At 34.9% G+C, this 20,036-nt stretch overlaps 1 long non-coding RNA gene across 1 annotated transcript; it reads right to left on the bottom strand.

Annotated features, from left to right (window-relative positions):
* Window positions 1-1,327: 1,327 nt before the first annotated feature.
* Window positions 1,328-19,791, bottom strand: LOC141365284 (uncharacterized). Its single transcript, XR_012370521.1, has 4 exons — window positions 19,145-19,791; window positions 19,004-19,037; window positions 3,684-3,752; window positions 1,328-2,985 (listed from the first exon to the last, which is right to left on the bottom strand). It is a non-coding gene; the product is annotated as an uncharacterized lncRNA (long non-coding RNA).
* Between the last annotated feature and the right edge of the window lie 245 nt (window positions 19,792-20,036).

The raw sequence follows: 20,036 nt of genomic DNA, 5'->3' as shown, positions 1-20,036 counted from the left end.
CACTAACTGTGTTATTGTATCCAAGCTGCCTGTAAAGGAAGAGAGAACAAGAGTGAACGTCAGTAGAACGAACTGTGGACAGTCACACACGCCTGAGCTGTAAACAGCAGAGAGGTGAGAAGTACCCAAGTTGCCTGGAAAGGAAGAGAGAACAAGAGCGAACGTCAGTAGAACGAACTGTGGACAGTCACACACGCCTGAGCTGTAAACAGCAGAGAGGTGAGAAGTACCCAAGTTGCACTAACCGTGTTATTGTATCCAAGCTGCCTGTAAAGGAAGAGAGAACAAGAGTGAACGTCAGTAGAACGAACTGTGGACAGTCACACACGCCTGAGCTGTAAACAGCAGAGAGGTGAGAAGTACCCAAGTTGCACTAACTGTGTTATTGTATCCAAGCTGCCTGGAAAGGAAGAGAGAACAAGAGTGAACGTCAGTAGAACGAACTGTGGGCAGACACACACGTCTGAGCTGTAAACTGCAGAGAGGTGAGAAGTAATTAAGCTGCACTAACTGTGTCATTGTGTCTAAGCGGCCTGTGAGGAGAGAGACAAGGCGAGAGCGAAGGTCAGGAGAGTGACCTGTGGAAGGAAGACCATACTTACCACGAGTTACCAGCAAGCCAACAGGCGAAGGCGATCCTAGCCCAGGTTGAACGAGTCTTCGCGCCCCAGTCAAACCCTGTGGAGAGAAACACCCAGTGGAGTGAGCAGAGGAGTATCGGCCCGACGTGACGCAGGTATCACGGTAGAGAGAGAGAGATACAACCCCAAGTTCATACTGCTTGTCTTTTGCCTCCAGGAGAGAAGAGGAGGGCGCCACGGATAGTGGGATTGGCAGGAGCCTGTGTTCCCCTGTCCCCTCCCCCCTACACTTGGGTCACTAGCCCCTGGAGCCCCCGTCGCTTTTCCCCCTTTCTGCCACTCTCCCGTGCTGTGGCCTGTCTGGAAGGCAGAGAGGAGTTAGTTTTAATTGCCCCTTTTCCCATTTCCCCCAGTTATTTTAAATATTTAAATAAAGTTTGTTTTAATACTTACCTGCTCTCGTGTTGTTTGGTCATTGGGTTGGCTTTGGGGACCTCCTCGAGGTGGAAATTGAGAAGGGGCGTGGCTTTAGGTTTAGCAGCCAGCCCCTAGCCGTGACAAGTGCTTTGCTCTAGACAAAATAACTACTGCGGGAAAAGTACATTTACTGGACATTTTATGTGAATGCTTTGTTAAAGAAAAATATCTTAAGTTTAGATTTAAATTGATCGACTGTGTCTGATACTCGAACATTATTTGGTAAATCATTCCAGAACTTAGGGGCTAAGTAGGAAAAGGATCTCAATTCAATTCAATTCAATTCAATTTTAATGACCACACAGCCAAGCTGGTGGAATTTGTTTTACAGTACAGATATTTCTTTGGTACAGGTTCCAGCATTACGTTAAACAATAAACATATAAAGTAACATACATACCGAAAAACATATTAATACACACATATACACCACAGAGTATTTAAGAAGTTGTACATAATCAATTCCTCAGCGTACAGAGTTCAGAATGTTTATTGCTGTTGGGATGAAACTGTTTTTAAAACGAGTTGTTCTGGAAGCTGTGACCCTATAGCGCCTTCCTGAGGGCAATAGCTGAAAAGCATTGTGTGCAGGGTGAGTGTTATCTGAGATTATTTTATGGGCCCTGCGTAATGTCCGTTTGTGGTAGAGTGATTCAAGGGATGGTAGAGGTGAGCCAATGACTTTAGATGCTCTGTTAATGATGCGCTGCAATAATCTACCACCTTTAGACACTTTTGATATTCTAGGGATAATTAAGTGACCAGAATTTTGTGAGCGCAGTTTACGTGATGGATTGTATTCTGTTAGTAGTTCTTTAATATACGAGGGCGCTAGGCCATTTAAGGCTTTGTAGGTGATTAGTAATATTTTAAATTGTATGCGATATTTAACTGGTAGCCAGTGTAAAGATGCCAGAATTGGACTGATGTGGTCATACTTTTTAGATCGAGTAAGCACTCTTGCGGCGGCGTTTTGAACCAACTGTAGCTTGTTTACCTGATTAGCATGGCATCCCCCGAGTAACGAGTTACAATAGTCTATTCTAGAGGTCATAAAAGCATGGATAAGCTTTTCTGCATCTGATGCAGGCAGCATATGGCGTATTTTTGAGATATTTCTAAGATGGAAGAATGCTGTGCGGCAGACATTGGAGATATGACTATCGAAAGATAGATTGTGTCAACATATACATTTATATCAATTGAGAACTAAAATTTAATGTAAAACTTTTTTCAAATTACTTAATAGTAAAAGTAATTTAAGCCCATAATACATGGAAATTTCTTTAAAAATATCTCAGGGTGAGATCTCAAAAAATTACTGAAAAAAACCCAAGGGTATACATTTCAAATTCTAGGCAAAGGGTGGCTGCATTTGAAATGCTAAAATATAAGAGTTTGGATTTCAGAAGTTTTATTCTCAAGATAATTCACACATGTTGTACAAATGGGACATGGCCTGTGAAAACCCAGCAAAGTATTTCTCTGTGACTTACTGTTTTCTACATAAAATCATCCTACACAATATAGAAAACATTCTCTGAAAATATAATCTTGACATCTTCAATACTGACTGAGTAAGGTCATGCCAAAGACTGAACTCAATGTTAAATCAGTAAATTCAAACTTTAGATGTAATTAGATGTTAAGACGGTAGCCTGGATTTCATATACAAGGTCACATATTTATGTATCTTAGAAATATATTGTAAATAATAATGTGCATGTACATAACAAAAACATTTAATCATAAAACATTCTCGTCAGGTCGTCTTTCTTTGTTTCCTACACTTGTCTCTGCAAGCAGCGTCTTTAAACCTTAGAGGTTTCTCTTGGTTGCCTTTGTTTCCTGTCCCGAACACCGCCTTTTAAACATCTGGACACCACTTCTTCCTCTCCATTGTTTCTCTTTGTTGCTTTAGGATCACCTAAATGGAAACATCAAAAAAAAAAAATATTAATCATACGATCACATTTTTATATTTAAATTTAGGTGCCTATGGCAAACATGAACAATCGTGTACATTGGATAGATAATCAAAAAGTTGACCCACAAAGCATACAGTACTTTATGTAAGCATATAAAACATCTGGTCTACTGTGTTTTTGCATTCCTGAATATGTCTGGCTGTGCATTATAAACAGTGTTAATTCTTCTTTGCATCCACAGCTATACTTAAAATGCGTGCTATAGGAGGAATTAATGCAAATGTCTTGAAAATGATACATTTTATTGTTAGAGATATCTAAAGATAACAGTCACCCACTTGCTTACCACCAAACTGTGTTGAACAAGTGCTTGCATCAGTGTTCGTGTAATCGAGTAAAGTATAACCTTATTAAGTATAACCTTAAAATGTATAAGTATAACCTTAAAATGCAGTCTTCTGCAGAGAGAAATAACCAATAATAACAAACCTTCAGACACTGTGGATAAAACCTATCAAGTGCAGGACTTTAAACACATCATGTGTCTTTACGGCATAAACACAGATTCCAGAAAATCATTGGCAGTGTGAATGAACCAAAAATCAAAGGGTACTGGACCAAGTTTAAGTATAATATGAATGGGCCCTTCTTCAATGTATTGTGTCTAACAGATACCAAATAGCAAAGTTTGTCTCACCTGTGGGTCACGACACTTAGTTCTGTCCTAGTATACGCCTTAGTCCTCGGTCTAGATCTCACCCAAACACTGTAAACGGAGTAGAACAGAAATGTTAATTTGTAAGTAGAAATGATAAGTGGACTCAGATTTGTTCAGAATGTATTAAATGAAATTAACATGGCCTGCTTTATCTAAGATAAAGGATAAAATGCCCTGTTAAATAAAATACATTTTAAAAGGGTTGAGTTGTCTGAACCAAGTCATCTTGTTGCTTTGACATCTTTGTTTTAGTTTATCTTTACCCTTCTGCTTGTTAACAGCACACATCATCAGAAATGTTCAATTATCACTTTATGCATTACTTCATTATTTTATTAATGTTAAACACACCTTCAGGATACCCTTACGAAAGGAAAATATATTTACCAATATATTACTTGAAATATATTGTAATATATTGCAATATATTATTTTACTTTCCATTTTCCAATATATTATACATTGGCAATACAAGGAATAATATATTGATGGTACATATATTCTATATATGTGTAATATATTGGAGTATATTGCAAAATATACAAATTATTGCCACTTTCAATATATTGTACATGGATATAATATATGTGTTTATATATTAAAAAATATATGCAATATTATATTTATAAATATCTGCAATATTGCATTTTGATTTATATGCGAAAATGTATTAACAATATATGTAGAGATATAGTTTCACATATATGTTTACTATATGGTAGAATATATTTCAAATATATGTAAAATTATATGGAAATATATATGTAGATATGTGTTCGATATCTTGTGGAATACATTTTACATATATGTAAAACTAGATGGAAAATATGTGAAATATATGTGCATATATGAGAACATGTATTAACAATATATGTACAGATATAGTGTCACATGTATGTTTACTATATGGTAGAATATATTTCAAATATATGTACAACTATATGGAAATATATATGTAGATATGTGTTTGATATATTGTGGAATACATTTTGCATATATTTAAAATTAGATGGAAATATATGTACATATTTATTGTAAATGTATGCACAATATGTGTACATATATGAGAACATGCACATACAATGTATGAATATATTTGGGATATATACAGTATATGTACATGAAACATCTAAAATATATAAATACTTAAATATGCAACCTGCAATATACAAACATTTACACCACATATTAACACAGACTGATGGGTAATCTATCAAAAGCCTCCTTTATTTTCTTTTAATCAGGCACAGATACTAAACCCAATTTGAGGTACAGAGCTCTATAGGCCTATTAAAACCACAAGAGGTTTTGCATATGGTCAGTCAAAGGAAATGTGATTGGCTTTACATTACATTACATAAATGTGTTGCATTGCATTTACATAAATTACATTTTAAAAGAGTGCCATTAAACAAAAAATATACAAAATATAAATTGAAGTAACTTAAATTATTTCAAAATTTCAGCAGTGCCATTATACAATATAAAGACAATATCAATAAAGACAATATCAATAAACAAAATGCACAGACAATAATGAACAAATAAATAATAAACAAACTTTCAAGAAGTTTTGGGAACCGTGAAAAAGCAAAAAAAAAAAAAAACATTTGCCAAAAGAACAGTCCATTATCCTGGTTAGGAGTCTACCTTGGTTCTTCACTGATGTAAACCACTTACATACCCATGTGTGATGGGTTTATTCATTCATTTTTATTCATGTTTCCTGTCGTTTTAAGTAAATACAAGAGATTGCTTCACTAAAATGTATATAATCACATTGGCTGCATTGTCTAGTTTGTATTCAAGCACAGCTGTCATCTGACAATAGATATTAAATTACAATCTGCTTGTTTTACTTATTTTATCCCCTACAAAATAATGTGTAATATATCTGTAACACTGTTACAGATCAAGTTACTTATGCAATTAGGTGTTAGTGCACCTGTCCCTCATACACACGCATACGTTTTCATGTCTGTTATTAGGTTTGTTCGAGTTCATGCACAGCTGTAAGAACCAACAGCTGGATGACATCAAAGCACCACGAGAGCGACTCCAGAAATCATACGGAGAACTCTGATTTCGAGTTGCTCCCGCGGCACCGCGATGTCAACCTCCCGTCGGTTCTTGTGGTTCCGCATGAACTCGAACAAGTCTACTACGTCATATGTCACATGATAACGTCAACATGGCGAATGCTCTACATACTTAACGCGAACGTACATACTGCCTTAGCGCACGTTAAGTAGGTACCCAATGAAATTCAGTACCTACACAGTTAGTATGCGATTTCGGATTCAGCCTTAGTTCAGGACCTATCTATCAGCCTCCTTGTTGCTGGTGTCTGTTACGCATCCTGTCCTCTCTTCACGCCTGAATCTCAGCTTCCTACTCGAGCATTTTATATATATATATATATATATATATATATATATATATATATATATATAAAATATAGTGCCCTTTTTGTTCTTGATTGCAACATATTTTGTATCATATATAAATGTATGTTTAATGCATATATTGCAATAAATCAAAGCATATAAAGACAAACTATTACATGTAAAAATACAGTGCCCTTTCTGTTCTTGATTGCAATATATTTTGTCTCATATATACATGTATGGTTTATGCATATATTGCAATATATCAAAGCATATAAAGACAAACTATAACATGTAAAAAATATAGTGCCCTTTTTGTTCTTGATTGCAATATATTTTGTCTCATATATACATGTTTGGTCTATGCATATATAGCAATATATCAAAGCATATAAAGACAAACTATTACATGTAAAAAATATAGTGCCCCTTTTGTTCTTGAATGCAATATATTTTGTCTCATATATACATGTATGGTCTATGCATATATTGCAATATATCAAAGCATATAAAGACAAACTATTACATGTAAAAAATATAGTGCCCTTTTTGTTCTTGAATGCAATATATTTTGTCTCATATATGGGCCATTCTACCGAATTGGTGCAAATTGACACTTCAAAACTTCTTGAAAAAAGTGTGTTTTTTTCCTGCAAGCTTTGTAGTCATAAACATAGTAGAACATCTAAGGAACACTAATCTACTGATTGGACACTTTAGTTTCCTAGCATGTTTTTATACCGTTTCAAAGTGTTCTCTCTCTCCCAAAATTTGTCACTACCGAAACACAACAACATTTGATATAAAAATGTGGTTTTTAATAGCCTATTCTGATTTTCTTTACATTAACCTTCTAAATATATTTTTTTACATTTTTTTAAAGACAGTGTCATGGTTATATTGATTAGAAATATTATTTTAACAAAACTATAAGAGTGGTTCATCAAATTAAATGCATTTTGAAAGCAACATTTCTCTGTAATTGCCATACATGCACTGATACAGTTTTCAAATTCAAGGATTCATTAGTTTAAATTTTTATCTAACTAAATAAAATTGTCATCTTTTCTGATAACAAAACCTATTTTATTTTTCCAGAACATTATTTGTTTCGGTCGTGACATCAAATGTTCGGTAGTGACAACCATATTGGATTGTCCATATTTTGTGTAAAAAAAAGTCATTAGTTAGTCAAAAATGGTTGGCATTATGCAGTCAAAACATACAGCACAAAGAATATCTAACGCAATACCACATAAAAGCACTTTGCACTGAAATTACGCTGAAGAGATGGCGGATAGTTCAGACCTTGAAGGGATGCAAGATGCTGTGTTGATTTTCACATCTCTTGAGAAAAAGATGACAATGTATGTCCATATAAAACTTCAGGCCCACAGTATAAACTACAGAATTTGGTGTGTGTGCACCCATGTCCATCTGTAATGTTGGTGTACACATGTGTGCCTGTTTTTCCATTACACATTCTAACTTCTTTAAACCTCCTTAACTGATTCTCTTGTTGCTGAGTTTGACTTTTTTGAGTTTGAAGTAAACTTAATTTTTTATTTGATTTGAGGTAGGTTGAATAAATTTTCATATAAAAGAACTTGTGAAAGACCGATATATCGGCCGATTTTTGCGAGTTTTATGTGTATTTGCATTGGCCGATTAGTGGCTGCTGTGTTCACAGAGTTTTTCCGGCATTATTTACAGACAGAAATATAGTTTTTTTAAGTTCAATAAATGTTACTTTTTTAAATTGAGACTTATAAAAATGACACGATGATGCCAAATGTTACAAGTAAACTAAGTGAGCAAAAGAAGTATCAGCTCAAGAAAATAGTCTCTCTCAGTCTGTCCGCTCTACTTTCATCTTTCCGTCTATGCATGTTGGTGATTCCTCTCTCTCTCTCTCTGTAGCTATCTCTACAAATTAACCAAAGATATTTACATTTACATTATTAGTGTGAGCCTGCCCTGTCTACACTTAACATGTCAATTTACAATGATACTGATAAGTGCTGTCTGTTATGTCATTTATATAAAGCAATCAGTCAAAGTCCCGCTAAATTAGCGCAGAAAGTTTTCCTAGAGACCAGAGGTAGAATCATATAGCCTTCATTTATATCAATAATGAGTCAAGCTTCTACTGTATGAATTAATTAAATTAATCTGGCCTAGTTCATTTTATCTTAGTTTGTAGTCCTAGTCAAATCACGTACAACATTACAGAAATATGACTAACAAATTATTTGTACTGAAAAAGAATATATGTGCACATGAAAGTTTCTATTTATTTATTAAAATAAAGAAATAAGTGTCATTTTGTCACTACCGAAACAATCACGTCACAACCGAAATGTCAACAAATGTTTCGGTTGTGACTGTTTCGATAGTGACGATTTAAGCTAACTTTGATCCTACTGCTAAGATACTAATCAGTACGTAGTTAGCTAGCACAGTTCTCAACATTGAAACATGAGTAAAACCTAAATGACCAGTAGAAAAAATAAAAAAAACTTAATTAATCATTGAAAACGTGTGATCGGTAGTGACATTCATAAATGTCACACACTGATTTCCAAACTTTTGATCACATTTGCTTCAAAACCATGGGACTGATCTACTCACCATGTCACCACAAGGGAGAGAGGCACAGACAAAGTTTCTGGTTCAAAATGGAGGGGAGTGGCTTAAAGCATTATTATATTATTGACCAAACTATGTAATGTTTCGGTAGTGACGTGAAAATGCGGGACAGTGTTTTTTTAACATGATTTTACATGATTTTACTGAAAATATCCAATAAATATAATTTTGGTTTTAATTAACAAAAGTATTCAAAATGATACTTATTAAAACAATGATAAAAAAATTACAAAAATTATTTCATATTTTTTTCCTATGTTGAAATTCAGACCTTGGGGTTTGGGACAACCACCTCTCAATTGAAATCACAATATAAATGATGATATTTTATATATAAAGCCTGCCGCTACCTCAAATATTACTTTGGGTTTTGATTGGTATTTGCTTATATTTTTTTATTATCAAACATTTTCCTACATTATTGCTTTTTAAATTAGTTTTTTGGTTCCGGGACAGCAATTTGCACGAATTCGGTAGAATGGCCCATATACATGTATGGTCTATGCATATATTGCAATATATCAAAGCATATAAAGACAAACTATTACATGTAAAAAATATAGTGCCCTTTTTGTTCTTGATTGCAATATATTTTGTATCATATATACATGTATGTTTCATGCATATATTTCAATATATTGGAAAATATAAATATTAAATCCCATATATGGGAATATGTTGCCTAATATATTACATGCTATTTTCCAATATACTGCAATATATTTTTGTTTCGTAAGGGTAGTGTACTTAAATAGATAAGACTGAGCAGTGTTGATTTACCACCAGGGATTTTGATCTGTAAATGAATTCAGTCAAAGCAACAAGATGACTGTCTGATGACTCGAATGAGTTAAAGGATTACTCCTCCCACCAAAATGAAAATTGACTGATTATTTACAATCATGTCATCCAAGAAGTTATCTATTACTTTTTTTAACAGTACACAATCAGAGTTATATTAAATAATTTCCTGGTTCTTTACATTTATATATTGTATTTATATTTTTGCTTTAAAATGGTATTGACTGGGATCAATGTTTTTCAAAGCTTAAAAGTATATCCATCCATCACCAAAGTAATCCATACGTAACCCAGTGGATTAATAAATGTCTTCCGAAGCAAAACAATACATTCGTGAGAAAAACACATTTATAGCTTTTTATGATAGAGACAAGACATTTACAAAGTTAAAAAGACAATTTAAATATGGCGGCACGTGTTATCGCATTGGATGTTATGCATCTCATGACTAGTCGTAATATGAATTGTGATGAAACACAGTAGAGACACGTGAGAAACAATGCGATTGAGTTGTTGTAAGTCTGTTTACATTACATATGCATCGTAACTCGCTTAACGCTTAAAATATAAAGTTTTTCTCACAAGCCTATCATTTTGCATCAGAAGACTGTTGGACTTTAAGGAGTCCATCTGCATGTTCATAATTGGAGGAAAGACACAAATATCTAAATTGAATATTTATTGATCAGATATGAAAAAGTTTTACAGCGCGCCGGGTTGTTTCAAGGCCACAATAGGCAAGCAACAACCCCCAGCATTTGGGAAAACAACTATTTATAGAGTATGTGACGTCGATCTTCTTCTTAGAATCTCCACCCACAAAGGCTGCTTTTCCTCGTGAATCTGACTCCCTCACCACACCCAGTTTTAGCCTAATAGGCAAAGATAAACACACAGACAAAGGAAAAAACAACTGCTCTCCCCCAACTTTGAGAGTCCTGCAGTTTGTTTCTTCTCCCCCCAGTACTTTTCCACTTTACATATGATTGACTTCACATAGCATTACATATGATTGACTTCACATAGCATTTTATAATGCTTTCTTAAAAACAAATCATTAATAAAACATTCATTTATTCATAAAAAACAAACTGTAAGATAAAAGTGATTATTATGTAGAACACATTTCAATATCATGACATAATTTCATTATTCGTAAAATTGGTTATATGAATAAGGCACACATTAACTTCTTTAGATAGATAAACACATATTAAATCTTTTACTGCAATACTACTTCTAAGCAAACACTTTTATCATCATTAAAAAACATCTGTTCAGTATGTTTTCCCTTAGGGCTTTTTACAGCCCCCCTGGCTCCCACACACACATCAGCCACTTTGTGCCCTCGAGCATTTCATCCCTACATGTCAATGTCTTATTACAGGGCAATCTTCTACATTAGTCATGGGCACAAAGGCATAATCATTTATATATTTTAACACATTAATATTCATAGCAACATGTAATTGTATAAATCCAAACACCTCTACATGTAACAATCTGGAAATGAATGATTGCCAGTGAACTAATATCAAAAGCATGCACTTCTTTGTTTTCTCCTTAAAGCTTTGCTCTTATCTCCTTATCTCTTTGCTCGGCCACCAGCTGGAAATTCCTTCACTCAAGCTACCTCCCCCCAATAACCCTCCACACACAGACAGCTCTCTTGTACTCAGCACAGAAATTATTGTTTTAAAAATACACATGAATTAAGATTATAAACAGCACGACTAATAAAATAAAATAAAATCCCACAATTCCCTCTCTTGACCTCTGAAAGAGGTCACACATTTTCTTATTCCTCCTCATCCAGGTTCTGTAAGCCTAATAGGGGCATGCTACATGGGGGTGGATTGTTCTCTTTTTCTCTATTGCAGATACTATTAATCTGTTGCACAGGGATCTAAGACAGGGAATACAACAACATCCACAGGTCACCAGGATAGCCACTAATACACCAATGGACACTACTATGGAGGTTACTATTGCCCTCCACAATCTATCATACTGCAAAGGTGTATGACGTCGTTGAATTTTTTGTGTAATTCAATTCAATTCCCCCATATCCCTGTACACACTAATCTTGTGATGTAGTTTTGGACCTTATGTCAATTTTTAGATTACCTCCATTGTTTATGCTAAATATTATGGTGATTATAATTGCAGTATTAACCCCTAGGGCCCATAGAACCTTCCAATCTCCATATAGCTTCATCTCTGTGGAAAAATACACTTATGCCTATTGGCTTAATTCAAAAAACACTCTTAAATTGAAACTTAATAACAGGTAAGAGTATAGCAAAAGAAGTGAAACGATGGAAAAAACATACACTTATATGACGTTTACAATCACTTCTGTCAGGATCTCCACTACCTTATGGAAATCCAATTTATCTAACCCACACCCCAGTCGGGGCGTAGATACACTTGTTATTCCTTTTTTTTTTTTTTTTACACCAATCTCTCATGCATCTGAGGCTGTTGGTAAAATTCTCATATGTTGGTAAATCAGTACAGTTTTGTTTGGTTATTAAATGAAAAATCAATCTGCCGTCGTCCTCATGAGTAACTGCACATTCACCTGTGTGTTTGTTCTGTCTTACAACCTTTTGTGTACCGTACTTCGCTTTGAATTGTACGGCTATACCTGCTCCGTAGGCACAATCTGTGCAGTGTGCTAAAGGTTCTGTTCCTGGGCTAGGAAAAAATGTCAGCTTTATTATGCACAATTTTACAGAGTGTTTGTTGACTTTGTTGTTGGTGTTGTGTGAGTGTTACCCCTGATGTTTCACTTCCTGTTTGTTCTCTCTGTATTCCAGCTGATTCACTTTCACTTTCAACACTCTCCCTCTCTTGGACCTGAGTCCTCAGGTCCACACCTTTGTCTGTTAGAAACCTAGAAGGAGGATCACAAGGAACACAAGAGGAGAGATGGAACCAGGTGTCGCCTTTGCCCTGTAGCTGGACACAATGTTAGGTTCTTGCTTTTATCTCGGTGGCCTGGACCGTCTGAACACCTTCACTTTCACTCAATCATCATTTGTCACAGCTTGGTCGTTGTCCTGGTGTCGTGTAGCCTGGCAGGAAAAATGTTTAATCATAGCAGTTAGTTTGTAAAAATAAACACTATGAGTTAGTGGCAGGATTGGATCCTACACCCAGGCGTTCCGTGGGCCTGGAAACTGTCGACCTGTAAGCAATTCAAAGGATGTGAAACCAGAAATCCTGTTAACAGAAGAGCGAATAGACATTAATGCAATTGGCAATGCGTCAAGCCATGTTATTTTTGTCTGTGCACAGATTTTGTCAAGTCAAGTTTTAATGTCAAAGTCAGGTTCATTATTTCAGCTTTGCTCTGGCATTGGGGCGATGAGCAGCCCCAAAACTATATGTCAATTCCAGTGCGTGTTTATCAATTTTGTCAGATCTAACTTTGTCTTGGGAAACCATGGTTGGGGATATAAGTGGTTTATTAGGCAGTTGACAACAACCACTTCATTAGGTACCTTCACAGCCTTTATTATATGTCAGGCTTCGCTAGCATTTATTTATTATAGGCCGGCCTTTCCTGGTTTCTAACCCACCTATCTGCCATATGGCAGTTCCATATATACTGCACCAATCACATATTCATAGTCACTATAAATAATCACCCTCTCTTCACCAGTGTAGTGCAAGGCTTTGATAACAGCTATCATTTCAGCTGTCTGTGCTGACTGCTTACCCTCCAATTTACCACTCACTCTAGTCACAAAATCACCCTCAACCTGGTCAACCACAGCAAACCCTGCCTTTAGCATACCATCTGATGCTCTAAAACAAAGCCATCCATAAATAACGTGATTACCGGTGGGGGAGTTGTCAGTGGTACCGCGAACAAGCCATCTCTCAATTTGTTTGCTTTTTTTTTCAGTCAATGGTATGCAGTTATATGGCTCACCCTCAGTGATTAGATCTGCCATGTGAACACCTTCATGCACATATATGATGTCTGGGCTGGCAATTTTCTTAATACAAAGTTTGTTACAATAATCAGTTATTTTTCTATTCTCACAGCTTTTCTTGTTTACCTTTTATAGTGTTCTATAGTGTTCTCTTTGTTTTTTATTTATTTTAATTTCCTTTCTGCCATAGCTGTTCTATGCCATTTATATTTGCTTTTTAGCTTAGTACCATCATTGGAGTTCTAACTTCCTCTGTAGATACCATTCATTTCTTCCTGTCAGATTAATAGGAGTCTGATTTGATTTCAGAACAGGTAGTCACACCTAACAACAAAGTTCTCGATCAGCTTTTAAATTTGTCTAGCTGATTTTCTCATAAAGATTGTCTGTGTCCCTATTATATCAAGGTCTTTACTTAAACATTGAACGGCTGTTTTACTCTTTCCCCTTTTTCACTCAAAGGCTCATATGAAGATGAAAAAGTTCAGTGTCCAGTGAAGTGTTTTCCAGTTTCTCATGCCTCCAAGAACATTATTGTCTGTGTTAGTCTTTCTGGACTCCACTCAGTCTTTTTCAGAACATTGTGCAGTGCCCCCATCACTGCTTCATATAATCCCATTCATTTAGGATTTGTCCACAGTCCAGTTTATCAGTTAATCCTCTCTTTGCAACTCCAACACTTTGATGTCACACACAGTTTTTCATTGTCTGTTTCTTGCCAGCTTTTATTCACTTTCTTGAATGTCAAAGGATCAGAGCTTTCAGCCTTTCAAAGTTTAAGTTAACCCATTGCAAAATATTGCCTTTCAATTTAAAATAAAATTTATCTTGTGACCACCTTCAATCATCAGATGAATACTCCTCTTCATTTTGTAATAATTTATCTTTGTATAATTTATCTATGTCATTCACCTTTTAATAATTTTCCTGTCCTTTTTATTTTTCTCTTTATTTCCACCTTTAATAACTTGGTCTCTACTTTTTCTCTAATTTGTTGTTTTTTCTTTTCAAGGCTTTACTTCTGTCTTCCTGCTAGATTTAGCTTAATCTCACAATTCCCTCGAGCTATGGGAGTTGACCTCCCTTTCTCTCTCTCTCTCTCTCTCTGTCTCTCCTTCTCCCTTTGAGCATTTCTTTGTCTGTTAATTATCTCCTCTTATCTTTCATTAGTTTATATTTTTATTTAATTTTATTTCTCCTCACACAATGCCACATCAAATGTTTCCTCATTTGAACTCCAATTATTTTATTTTCTAATTCTCCACACAACAATTGTTTAATCCTTATTTTTCCATACCATTTACCTTTACCCTTCACTTCATTGATTTTGTTCACAATTCTTTGTTCCATAGCAAAAAGAATCGGCGCTAATGGAACCCTTTTTTCTCTTCTGAAAAATTCAACCTGTTTTTGTCTTTTCTTAACATCTTTTGGGTCTGTCTGGGCCATCATAAGTTTAACCACTTTTTGCCATTGCACATATACTGGTGAACAACCATATTCATCACATTCTTTCTGAAATTCAGCCATTTTTCATGCAATTTTCATAAAGTAACAACTTCACAGCAATATTTCAAAACAATACATCAAAATTTCACCAACACGATTAATCACAAAAACTCAAATTGGACAACTCAAACCAACAAATCAATTTGAACAACTCAACCCAGGCAAATTAAACGATAAACAAAGAATTTACGGAACTTTCATCCGAGGGACTTTAACCCAAAAAAAAAATAATAAATTTACGAGACTCTAACTCGATGGCCTTTAACCAAACGTATTACTTTATAATGTCTAATACATTAAGGGCCTCTAACCCAAACTAATAAATTTATAATGTCTAATACATTAAGGGCCTCTAACCCAAACTAATAAATTTATAATGCCTAATACATTAAGGGCCTCTAACCCAAACTAATAAATTTATAATGCCTAATACATTAAGGGCCTCTAACCCAAACTAATAAATTTATAATGTCTAGTACATTAATGGACTCCAACCACAATTTTACCTTTATGGGATTTTCACCCAAGGGACCATTCAACCCTATTCTCTCTTTCTATTAACCTTATTATTATTATTTTTTTTTTTTTTAAAGTTTTTCAATCTGATCTTTTATTCAATTATTTATTACTTTCAGTTTGGATCTCCTTATCAACACAATTAATTTGGTATATGTCCAATAGCAGAATTTGATAAAACAGGCTTCTGCTTACCTTTGTTTTAGAAGACCGGTCTTTTGTGTTGAAATGGAGCCCTCCCTTACTCAATCTTAAGCAATTCGAAACTTCTCTTAATCTTCTTTTCCCTCCAATCACGTCGGGGTCACCAATTGTTGGACTTTAAGGCGTCCATCTGCATGTTCATAATTGGAGGAAAGACACAAATATCTAAATTGAATATTTATTGATCAGATATGAAAAAGTTTTACAGCGCGCCGGGTTGTTTCAAGGCCACAATAGGCAAGCAACAACCCCCGGCATTTGGGAAAACAACTATTTATAGAGTATGTGACGTCGATCTTCTTCTTAGAATCTCCACCCACAAAGGCTGCTTTTCCTCGTGAATCTGACTCCCTCACCACACCCAGTTTTAGCCTAATAGGCAAAGATAAACACACAGACAAAGGAAAAAACAACTGCTCTCCCCCAACTTTGAGAGTCCTGCAGTTTGTTTCTTCTCCCCCCAGTACTTTTCCACTTTACATATGATTGACTTCACATAGCATTACATATGATTGACTTCACATAGCATTTTATAATGCTTTCTTAAAAACAAATCATTAATAAAACATTCATTTATTCATAAAAAACAAACTGTAAGATAAAAGTGATTATTATGTAGAACACATTTCAATATCATGACATAATTTCATTATTCGTAAAATTGGTTATATGAATAAGGCACACATTAACTTCTTTAGATAGATAAACACATATTAAATCTTTTACTGCAATACTACTTCTAAGCAAACACTTTTATCATCATTAAAAAACATCTGTTCAGTATGTTTTCCCTTAGGGCTTTTTACAGCCCCCCTGGCTCCCACACACACATCAGCCACTTTGTGCCCTCGAGCATTTCATACCTACATGTCAATGTCTTATTACAGGGCAATCTTCTACATTAGTCATGGGCACAAAGGCATAATCATTTATATATTTTAACACATTAATATTCATAGCAACATGTAATTGTATAAATCCAAACACCTCTACATGTAACAATCTGGAAATGAATGATTGCCAGTGAACTAATATCAAAAGCATGCACTTCTTTGTTTTCTCCTTAAAGCTTTGCTCTTATCTCCTTATCTCTTTGCTCGGCCACCAGCTGGAAATTCCTTCACTCAAGCTACCTCCCCCCAATAACCCTCCACACACAGACAGCTCTCTTGTACTCAGCACAGAAATTATTGTTTTAAAAATACACATGAATTAAGATTATAAACAGCACGACTAATAAAATAAAATAAAATCCCACAAGACCCACTAGGTTATATATGGATCACTTTAATGATGGATGGATCGTCCCAACATGTATGTAGCCCGTCATGTGTGTGGTTCGTCATTTTTAAAATATGTGTTAGGCGTATCGCATAAACCCACGTGAATCACGTGTCATGTCAAAATAGGTGCCTGCTGCACACACGTCTGAAGGGTTTATGATAAAAGATACCTGCATTATCTCATGCGTAATCAGAGTTTACTGTTAAGTGAATGTGTTGCGTGTATTTTGTGAATGTGAGCGTCTCTTTTATCATAAAAAAGGTTTTGACGCATGTGCAACAGGCTCTTCTTTTGACGAAACATGTGATGCACATGGTTTACATGCGCAACAAACACGTATTCTGAAAACACGAGCAACACAAATGACACTCTGAACACTTATTTTGAATTTGCACCCCTCAGAAGAGCAGTCACGAGCCGCCACTGGCCAGGACAGTATTTAATATAACTCTAATTGTGTTTGGCTAAAGAAAGAAAAACAAACATCTTGGATGACATGGGGTTGAGTAGATAATCCTTCAAAGCTAAAAGTTTACGTAAAAATTATAATTGTATCATTTACTCACCCTCATTTTGTTATAAACTTGCCAAAAAGGTAACACTTTATTTTACGACCCGCAAAGTACCGCGTAATTAAACCGAATTTACAGCGTACCTATTTGTAACAACAGAGCACCTCTACAGTACATACTTGTAGGTATAAGGGAACAATATGTTAAGTTTGGAGTAATAAGGGGGTAAGAATATATGGAAAATTATTCTCTAAGTATTTCATAACTACAGGGTACCTATTGTAATATTACGTGGTATGTATGACTTACGTCTATGGGTAATATGGTCCATGTTTAATATGTTTTTTTCATATTTGCTGATGAAGTGTATTGTATAGCCTACAGTTGATGTCTACAAGCCACGTCGGCAAATAAAATATAACAGCACAATAAAAATAATAGCAACTTGTACCTCTTTGATCTGTATATGTATACAGGAGTTACCAAGTAACTCTTATATTTGCGGGCTGTAAATTAAAGTGAAGAAAGTTTTTAAAACCTCTTAAAGAAATTTCACCTCAGGATCGCGTTCCAGCAAACCTCCTGCAGACGGATGCGCGCTCTACACCTGCGCAGTAGCCTACGCATGTAGTCGTCTTTTGCTTTAGCGGGAGCTGATATCTGCTGTTGTTTCATTCTGGTTTGCCATTGCATAATTATAAAATAATTGTCTTTACACATGTTGCAAAGTTTTATTCTACCAATGATAACACCTATTAAAAGTAAACAAATAGCGTGCTGCTTTGTGGTCATTATTGTGTCATTTGAAATAAAAGTAAATAAATTGCAAAGCGCCCGCAAATTTAAGAGTTTCCTGGTAAATAGGGAATAAGTTGCTATCTTTATTGTACTTACCTTAAAGAAAAGATAACCACTTTAAATCAGCTGGACTTTTGTTTTTAAAAGCAAGTAATAGGCTTCTAAAATAAAAGTGATGTGCTGTTATATTTATTTGCCGATGTGGCTCGTAGACATCGACTGTATACAACATTCAGTAGTCAATATTAAAAATTCACAATAAAATCATTAAAATAAAACATAATTTCCCCATAGACTTGACTAAGTCATACCTACCATGTAATATTATAATAGGTACTCTGTAGTTATGACATACTTAGAGTATAAATAATTTATAATTCTTCATATTCTTACCCCCTTATTACCCCAAACTTAAAATATTATTCCCTTAAAAGTACGTACTGTAGAGGTACCCTGTTGTTACAAATAGGTACGCTGTAAATTCTGTTTAATTACGCGGTACTTTGCGGGTCGCAAAACAAAGTGCTACCAAAATAAATTTTATTAAAGTAAATGAGCAGCTGTGTACTTACCATTTATCAAAATATCTTGTTTTGTGTATATCACAATAAAGAAACTCATGCCGGTTAAGAACATAAACAGGGCCTGTGTGATCACTAAAGCACAATGAAAGACATGTAAAGCTATCTTACCTTGAAATAAAATTTGACACGGACTACTGAAAATCTAATGAATGAAAAGACAAAAAATAATATATTACGCACAAATGTTCAGAACAACATTGCAGTATAGTGCTTAGTATAATGTGTTTTAAATAAGTAAATTCAACTTACATTATTTGTATAGTATATATCAGTACAGTGACATGCACAAGTTTGGGCACCCCTGGTAAAAAAATTCTGTTAATGCAGACTGAAGCTCACATAATTGCTAGTAGAAATAGAAAAGCAAATTGAGAAAATTTGCATGACTGCTGTTCATAGCTTTTTAGGTAGTGGATAGTTGTGATTATTAAGTTATTTATAACCTGAGGCAAAGGTTAGTGAATGCAATTATGTGTATGCTAGACTTAGAGCTGTTGCGTTTGGTCGATGGATTTGGCGGTGTCAATTTCAACGTCGATAATTAGTCAACATAAATATTGTGTCATCATGACAAAAATATAGCCTTTTCCCCTTTGACATGGCAGATTTAAATGCAGATTAACATTCACAATGAGAAATATCTGCAAACTGGACTGAAGAAGAAATAAGGGGGCTCGTCACCAGGGGCGGATCTAGAAAATTATTTATGGGGTGGCAAGGGGGTGGCATGAGAACTACGAGGGGTGGCAATGAAGTAAGCATCCTTGCATGGTTGTCGTGGATACAAAAAATTATATACTGTATATACTATATGCGGTGTATACACTGGACCTCAAATTTTTATAACATAAAAACAGGCAACAACAAATGTTCCTATAAGTACCCAAGCAGCTACCTTTAGCATCTTTACTGTAGCACCCTTTGTCTTAATACACACATCTTACCAATATCTAAAAACACTGACTGTAACCATGATGAGCAAGGTTGAACATAATGGTATAAAGAATGTTTTATAAATAAAATAGGTTTGCCTAGTTTATATTAATGTAAAACATATTTAAAAGGCACACATCTCTTTCTCTCATAACCCTCTTATTTAATCCTTTCACTCACTTCATGATGGATTTCTGTCTTTTCACTT

The sequence above is a fragment of the Misgurnus anguillicaudatus genome, chromosome 7, assembly GCF_027580225.2.
Source record: "Misgurnus anguillicaudatus chromosome 7, ASM2758022v2, whole genome shotgun sequence".
Taxonomy (NCBI): domain Eukaryota; kingdom Metazoa; phylum Chordata; class Actinopteri; order Cypriniformes; family Cobitidae; genus Misgurnus; species Misgurnus anguillicaudatus.
Note: the sequence above shows the minus strand (reverse complement) of the source record. Positions and strands in the feature narration are given on the sequence as shown.